Here is an 8,844-nt window from a genome sequence, read left to right as displayed (position 1 = left end):
GAGAGACTTCTCAGGAGAAACAAATCTTTGAACCAAGTCAGAACATTTCTGAACTGGTGATCCGTTGTTTGAGATAGCACTTCTGTCCATGGAGTCAGATTGCTACAAACACAGACTTATGAGGTCTTGGCATGTTTTCCTGGTCTAATACCGATTGAAAAAATGAGGGTCTAACAACCACACCTAATATTTCGTTCGACAATCTGTATGGACAAACTACAAGAGAATTCCAAGAGAAACAACTAAACTGTAAGACTCAATCAAGGAAAAACATCCAAGATTTATATCTCAATTTCTCAATGCAATTTGAAATCGAACAAATAGAAATCTGTGATCCTGATTGATATGAGAAATAACTTGAACAATACCAAAGACCAATGTTATAGTGTCAATCAATTTCAATCAAAGACCAAAGGTCGGATTTACCAATTGATTGAACTATGCACAACCTGTGATATTTCAATTATATAAACAAATATAATGCGGAAAAGAAATAACACAAACACCAGAAGTTTTGTTAATGAGTAAACTGCAAATGCAGAAAAACCTCGGGACCTAGTCCAGATTTGAACACCACACTGTATTAAGCCGCTACAGACACTAGCATACTACAAGTTAACTTCAGACTGGAATGTAGTTGAACCCTAAAAAATCTCACACCGATTAAGGTACAGTTACGTTGCTTACGCCTCTGAATCCCAGCAGGACTCTACGCACTCGATTCCCATAGCTGATCTCACCCACAACTAAGAGTTGCTACGACCCAAATTCGAAGACTTTATAAAAAAATCTGTCTCCCACAGAAAAGTATATTCTTATAGACAAATCTTTCTCCCACAGAAGTACTTTTGAAGTTTTGTTCCGTCTTTTGATAAATCAAGGTGAACATGAACCAATTGATAATCCGGTCTTATATTCCCAAAGAACATCCTAGAAATATCAATCACCTCACAATAACTTAACTATATGGTTGTAGAAGTAGTTATTGTGGAATCCAAAGAATGAGACGAAGAGCTTTGTGATTACTTTTTAAACCTTACCTATCAGATATAAATATCGAGAAAATCTTATAAAAGATAGTACTCAGTAAGATTAGAACACCCAACTACAGAGAAAATAGTTCGGTCTGGCTTCAGTATCCCAATGAAGTCTTCAAGTCGTTTACCTATAATGGTTTTACAAAAAACCTAGGTTAAAGGAGAATCGACTCTAGTACGCAACTAGTATCACACAGAAGGTGTGGGGATTAGGTTTTCTAGTTTCTAGAGTTCTCCCTTATATAGTCTTCAAATCAGGGTTTGATAGCTTAGAAACAAAGCAATCAATATTCACCGTTAGATGAAAACCTGATTTAAGATTCAAGCTAAGTTTGCTTAAAACCAAAGCAATATCTCTCCACCATTAGATGGTCTTAGCTTGTTACACACAAATGAAATATACCTTCATTCAAATATGGGTAACCGTACCTAAACGTGTATATTGAGTTGGCTCAATAACAGTTAACCGAAGTTATCCATATGAACACTTTTGTATTAACCACATTCATCTAACACTTCTAGATGAAATATGATGATCAATAAAACATGAAAGATAATCAAATGAATCTAATTGTGTTACTCATAGAGTTGTTCAATTGTTTATATTCTCATAGAAGTATACAAGACACAATTGAAACAAAATCGGATTTAATTCATGTTTGTACAAAGTACTTATTCAAGAATCAATTCATGAACATTAAGCCACGGTTTGCAAAGATTGTATTCTTTAATTTATAAACGTATTTGTTCATGAGTATGAAATCATACTTAATCGATTTTAGAACTTAACCAACTGAGTTTGCAAACGGGTACGCAAACTTTAGTTCTGGACTTTGGTCTTGTCCGATAGTTCACAAACCGGTATGCATACTGTCGTCCCGAATAACTCGGGTAAAACCGTTCGCATACTGGTATGCAAACTTGGTTCCCATACCTGAATCATACCACAACAGTTTGCATACTGGTATGCATACTGTGCTATATCCAAACAATGATTAATTGTTCTAAACTCCCATTTCAATCATTGAAACATCCTTAGAAGACGACAATGGTTGTCTCACACATATCATTAGCTTATAAGTAATTTTCAAGTGATTGAATGATTAATACGAAACATTTCGATTCGGCATCAAATGACTGTCTCACACTAATCATGTAAGATGTTTCAAGGAAATTTTCACATGATCCTCTTTTGACTTATTATTTAGCTTCCAACAAATACATTGTTTCCAACTAAACTCGTCAAGAATAATGATGAACGTAGTTAAAGCAAAAAGGTTCCAACACAAATTTCGAGAAAGATATAAGTGAGCTAAACTCAGCTCAAAATATCAAATGTGTATAATGTAAAAGTGTATATAGCTATACGACTTAATCTCATTTGGATATAGAATAGAATAGACTTCTGAGTGATAAATAAGTTTTAGTCTCCACATACCTTTTGTTGATGAAGTTCCTCCAATCTCTCCTCAGTAGTTCTTCGTCTTTAATCGATGAACGTCGTGAAATCTAAAGCTCAACTACACATTCTATCCTAATTCGAGACATATCTATAAGTAGACTAGAAATCAAGACTTATAGTTTTGATCACCTAAACTTGACAAACAAGCTTGAGATAACAATGCTTGCGAGTTCGACCGAGCAGTGCTCTAACACCATCAGTTACATCAGACCCCAAATTTTGAAGTCTCTATTTCTGTACACGAGATTTAATAAAATATAAGTATGATAATCTTAGAAAGTTATAATATTACCAATGGACAATAATCCATACATATTAGGAGATATTACTAGTATACATATTTTTCCTTACCTTATCAGAAAGCATGTTTAACATGAAACCATTAATTAAATGATATTCAAAATGTCAAATTAATTACTTTAGGACATAATTGCGATATAAAGGTAATATTAATTCATTATTATGTATTAATCACCATCAAAGTATCAATCCAACTATTAATCTATCATCTTTCAGTTGTTATATCATTCGATACGGCCGTGGGGATCTATAATAAATGGCTTTAACATATAATATTATCTCCATAAGAACCTTCATTTATTAGAAACATATTAGGGCATAATCCCGACATAATGGTAATATTCACTAATGATTATGGATTAATCAATACCAAAGCATTGATACAATTATTATTCTATCGTCTCCCACTCGTTTTATCATTCCGTACGGACGTGGAAATCTATGGTAAATGACTTTAATATATAATCTCTTCTCCATACGAGAACCTTCATTTGTTAGAAACACTTAGCCTTTCCACCAGGCGCAGAAAACCTTAAGCCCTTCAATATCACATTTTCTTATCGCCACTTATCGATCAATGAAAGAAGAAACAAAAAAATATTCATCTTGTAATATCCAAATAAGGTAGACCCAAATTTTTATCCTTTTTTGTTTTGTTTTGTCATGCCATGTCTTGAGCTTTGTTTGTGTATGTCGCTTTTATTGACGTATTTGTCTGTTTTTGCCTAATATATCTATTTTGATCTTGTTTGTGCATGTGGATTTTGTTGATGTATTTATGTGTTTTTTCCTAAATTATTATCTGTTTTGGTCTTCTGGTTTTATATGATTTGAAAAAAAAAATCTTCTCAATTACTGGTTTGATTTAATTAATGAAATAATTTTACCTCATTCTCAGAAATTGGAGAAAAATCAGGCGATCTTTATCACCAATTGGCACTTTAAAAGCAAACAAAAACGACTCTTAAAGGGTGCCGAAGAAGTTGCAGGGCCCCAACATGAACAAGATAATACCTGGTGTTAAAATAGTATGTGGTTAATCTTTCGTGACCACGATTACGAGATGATTGGATCGCAATACACGAGGAATCCTAATGGATATTTAGTCATGAGAACTGAAGGTCATGGCATGGCTCGTGCGCGCTACGACCAGAGCATTAACATTTAATAATAAAAGACAAAACTAGTCATTTGGAAGCTGCACAATAAGGCTTATTTTGAAGATATGGTTGTCCAATGGCTTGGTTTTAAAGGCAGGGTTTATCATGTAATACGTGATAACTTTATTAGAATTAAGGGCCATATGTTTAATAACATGGAGGAATTTTGCATCTTAAATTATTTCAAGGTGCAGCATAGATCGTGCAAAATTTCTATTCCAATTGAGGTTAGTTGGTCTCCTCCTAACCAAGATGAAATCGTGATTTGTTGTGATGGTGCTTCACTTGGAAATCCAGGTCAAGCTGGTGTTGGTGTTACTTTTTGTGATGCCAATGCAGCGTTACTTGGCGTTCTTTGTGTTGGTCTTGGCTGGCAGACTAACTATTATGCAGAAGTGTGTGCTATTATTTATGGTGTGATGCTGGCCATGAAGTGGAACGTGAGACATATTTGTGATCAATCAGACTCGATGAGTTGCATTCAAGCTTTTCAAAATGGTGAGTTGCCTTGGCAACTAATTCAGAAGTGGAGGTTTGCGAGGAAATTTTACAACAATATACGCTATATTCATAGCTATAGATAGGAGAATTTTTCAGCAGATGCCTTGGCCAAGCAAGCATGTTTGCTGGCCGAGGATATTTATGAGTTTTATGAGGGTAGGCCAAGCTTTATTATGTCTGTGGAATGGCCTGGAGAAGTTTATTATCGTTTCAAATAGACCATATTACTAGATGGCCTTACGACTAGCTTTTAGTCTGGCCTAGACCATGTACAGTTTCTGCTTTTTTACTTAATTTTATTGACCGAGTAAGAAAAAAGACAAAACTAGTCATTTGAAAGTGACAATAAGTTAATGGTTGAGGCCGTAAATGACATTCATACCATTCATCCCAAGTATAAGGCGATGGTCAATGAGATTATTCTCTTAAAGCTTGAGCTCTTAAGAAAATTCAAAGTGCATGTCACCGTCTAACACGTTAAACACAGTGCAAATGATGTCGCGAATTTCCTTGCGAAGATGAGACTAGACCAGGGCAGAACTATTAAGAATGTTGGTGACCTCGATGAGATATTTTAGTCTAAGTTTGAGCGTTTGCTAAAGAAAGATGTCAAGTACGCCAAGAATCCCGACTGCAGTGATGAAGACTTTAAGCAGAAAATCAATACTAACTTGCTTAAAAAAAATATAAAATGAGAGCCACCCTTGACTCCTACTAATTAACTTCGTTCTCGATCAAAGCAGCATAAAGATATTTTCTTGAATCTTTCCTAATTATATCGTTATGGATAAAAAAAAATTGGATTTGACATACCTTTCAAACTATGACATGGATATCTGTAAACTTTATATCGCTGGAAAGTATTTTAAACTACCTGCATAATAAATATAAACATGAATATCAAATTATACATATTTGTTGTATTACAATCTGATAACTATAGGGGTGGTGCTATCCCGCACGACAGTGCGGGAAAGATATATAAGCTAGCGGGATAAAAGCCCTTGGATGATAATATGAATGTAATTTTGGCCGTTGATGATGAATGTCCAACTGCCAGAGAATATAATTGCAATCTAGCCCTCTAATTTAACTTAATAAACTAAAAACAAACTTAACAATTCTTATATTTTGTTTATAAGGACCTTTTTCCTTTTAACCGGATATACTTGTCACTTGTGTGCGATTAAACTCAATCTCAATTTACGAAGATTGGTCAGTTGATTTGAAACACAAAATGTAGGTGACGATCAAACTGGTGCATGTTGAAGTACGAAATCAGGTTGAAAGTAAGCTAGAGTTAGAAATCTAACTTATAACGCTTAATGTTTATGTCACATACAATATATATGAAAACTTCAAATTATTTTCAGTAATGTTTCGTGGGTTTTAATAATTTTTGTTTTTCTGAAAGTGGGTTTTAATAATTAGTAATTAGTTGATAGAAGAATCAATGGTGATCATAAGCAAATCTAGGTTTTTTGTTTTTTCAATTTTGGGTATGTCGATGGCGGTGCGCTGTCGGAAGAAGTGAAAGTGCAATTGGTGGTGGTGGTGCTATCAGTGGAGGTGAAGATGAGCATGGAGGATTTTGTTAGTTAAACTCGATCTGTTTTTTCATTTATTTATTTCTTCGATCAAAATTAAATTCGATCTTAATTTAGTTAGTTGGTGAAGATGAAGGGGTTTGGGAAAAGTGATTTACTAATAATTATAAAATAAGATGTGTTAGAGCATTGCTCGGTCGAACTCGCATGCGTTGTTATCTCAAGCATGTTTGTCAATGTTAGTGATCAAAACTATAAGTCTTGATTTCTAGCCTATATAGCTAAAGGTCTCGGACTAGGATAAAAAGTGTAGTTGAGCTCATAACTCCATGGCAATCATCATACATGACGAAGGACTACTCAAGGAACTGGTGGATCTTCATCGACTAAAAGGTATGTGGAGACTTGAACTTATCTGTCACTCAAAAGTCTATCTACTCTATCTCTTATTCTTGAGACAAAATTCGTTTTGATATATAGACTTTCATTATACATATTTGCTATTTCGAGCCGAGTGTAACTCGCCTATCTATTTCTCGAAATATGTGTTGGTAAGATTTCGCTTTAGCCAAATTCATCTTTACCTAGTGACGAATGTCATGTTATGTTTCAATCTCTTTGGAAATTGCTCTGACGAAAAATGGTATGTGAATAACGGCTATATAACGTCCTCTAAGAATGTTTCAATTATTGAAATGAGAGTTTAGATTACATAACCATTGGTAGGATATAAGCATTGTTGTGGAAACACATATATGTATAAGTCCTTATTCCTTGAACCAAAGTTTGCGAACTTTGTTGATCAAGAGAAACGGAATGTGGCGTGATCCAAGTCCGCGAACTGGCGGAATTTCTCGACCCGAGAATTTCTGTTGGAGTTTGTGAACTCCTTCCGTGAGCTTAAGTACGCGAACCCACTCCACGAACTTGAGCAGGTTATATCTAATATCAGTTGTTCTTGATCTCTTGTTTATATAAACTAAGGAATGCTATTGCAAACCGTGGCTATAAAGTTCATGAACCGATTCGAGTGAATCAAACCATTTTTGCTTCGATTGTGTCTTGTGTAGTTACATAAGATCTAAGAAATTGAACAACTCTCTAACTAGTTCATTTGAGTCATTTGAACTAGTTTTGGTGAAGAAGAATATGGTGGATATGAAAGTAATCATATGGCTAACCATTTGGTTAACTATTGTTGAACCAACAAATGTTAATGTTTGGGAACGGCTACATAAACCCAAAATTGGACATTTCATTTGTGTGTAACAAGCTAAGTTTTCGATCCAACGGTTGAGAAATATTAGCTTGAATCTAATCAGGTTTTTATCTAACGGTGAATATTGAATGCTTTGTTACCAAGCTGACATTGATTGCAAACCCTGATTTGAAAGACTATATAAAGGAGAACTCTAGCAACTGGTATACCTAATACCCACACTTTACGTGTGATACTAGTTGCATAGCTAGAGTCGATTGTCCTTTAACCTTTGGTTTCTTATTCTAAAACCCGGTTAACAACTTAAAGAATTCATTGGGATTGTGAAGCCAGACCGTTACTACTTTTCTTGTAGTTGTGTGATCTGACTTGCATCTTCTATCGCTACGAGTACAATTGTAATAATTGGCTCGAGATTTATATCTCCGATAGGAAAGATAGAAAAGTAATCACAAACACTTCGTCTCATCGTTTGTGATTCCACAATATCTTTTTTCGCTGCGTCGATTAGGATTATTGTGAGGTGATTGATAATACTAGGATGTTCTTCGGGAATATAAGTCCGGTTTATCAATTGGTTCCTGTTCACCTTGATTTATCAAAATACGGAACAAAACTCGTAGGTATATTCGTGGGAGACGGATTTATCTATTACCGTAGACTTTTCTGTGTGATACATATTTGTTTATTAAAGTCTTCGAATTTGGGTCGTAGCAACTCTTAGTTGTGGGTGAGATCAGCTAAGGGAATCAAGTATGTAGCATCCTGCTGGGATCAGAGACGTAGGAGCATAACTGTACCTTGGATCAGTGTGAGATTGATTGGGGTTCAACTACAGTCCAGACCGAAGTTAGTTTGGAGTAGGATAGTGTCTGTAGCGGCTTAATACTGTGTGTGTTTAATCTGGACTAGGTCCCGGGGTTTTTCTGCATTTGCGGTTTCCTCGTTAACAAAATTTTGGTGTCTGTGTTATTTCTTTTTCGCATTATATTTTGTTATGTAATTGAAATATCACAAGTTGTGCGTTGTTCAATCAATTAGAATATCTGACCTTTTGGTTATTGATTTAAATTGATTGACACTTGGATATTGATCTTTGGTACCATCCAAGTTATCTCTCTAGTATTTGATAAAGACTCGCAAATTTCTATTTGCTTGAGTATATATCAAATCGAGAGATTGAGATATAAACTCTTTGATATACTTTTTATCTAGATTGAGTCTGACTGTCTAGTTGATTCTCTAGAAAGTATATTGGAGTTTGTCCATACAGATTTCTAAGCGAAATATTGGGTGTGATTGTTGTACCCCCACTTTTTCAATTGGCATCAGAGAAGGAAAATACGTTTAAGACCTTACAAGTCTGTGTTTGTAGCGATCTGACTCTACGGACAAAGGTGTTATCACAATTAACGTACCACCAGTCTTCGATGGCTCTAATTACTTATGGTGGAAAATTGTTATGCGAGCTTTTCTTCAAGCACGTAATTTTCAATTATGGGTATATGTTGTTAATGGCTATAATGCTCCTGTCGTGGAAGTTGGAGATGTAAACGTTCCCAAGCCTATTGGTAAATACACCCCTGCCCAGATAAATGTTGCAAAGAAAAATTCCGAC

This window comes from Papaver somniferum, chromosome 5 (genome assembly GCF_003573695.1).
Source record: "Papaver somniferum cultivar HN1 chromosome 5, ASM357369v1, whole genome shotgun sequence".
Taxonomy (NCBI): domain Eukaryota; kingdom Viridiplantae; phylum Streptophyta; class Magnoliopsida; order Ranunculales; family Papaveraceae; genus Papaver; species Papaver somniferum.
This window is presented reverse-complemented; position numbering follows the sequence as displayed.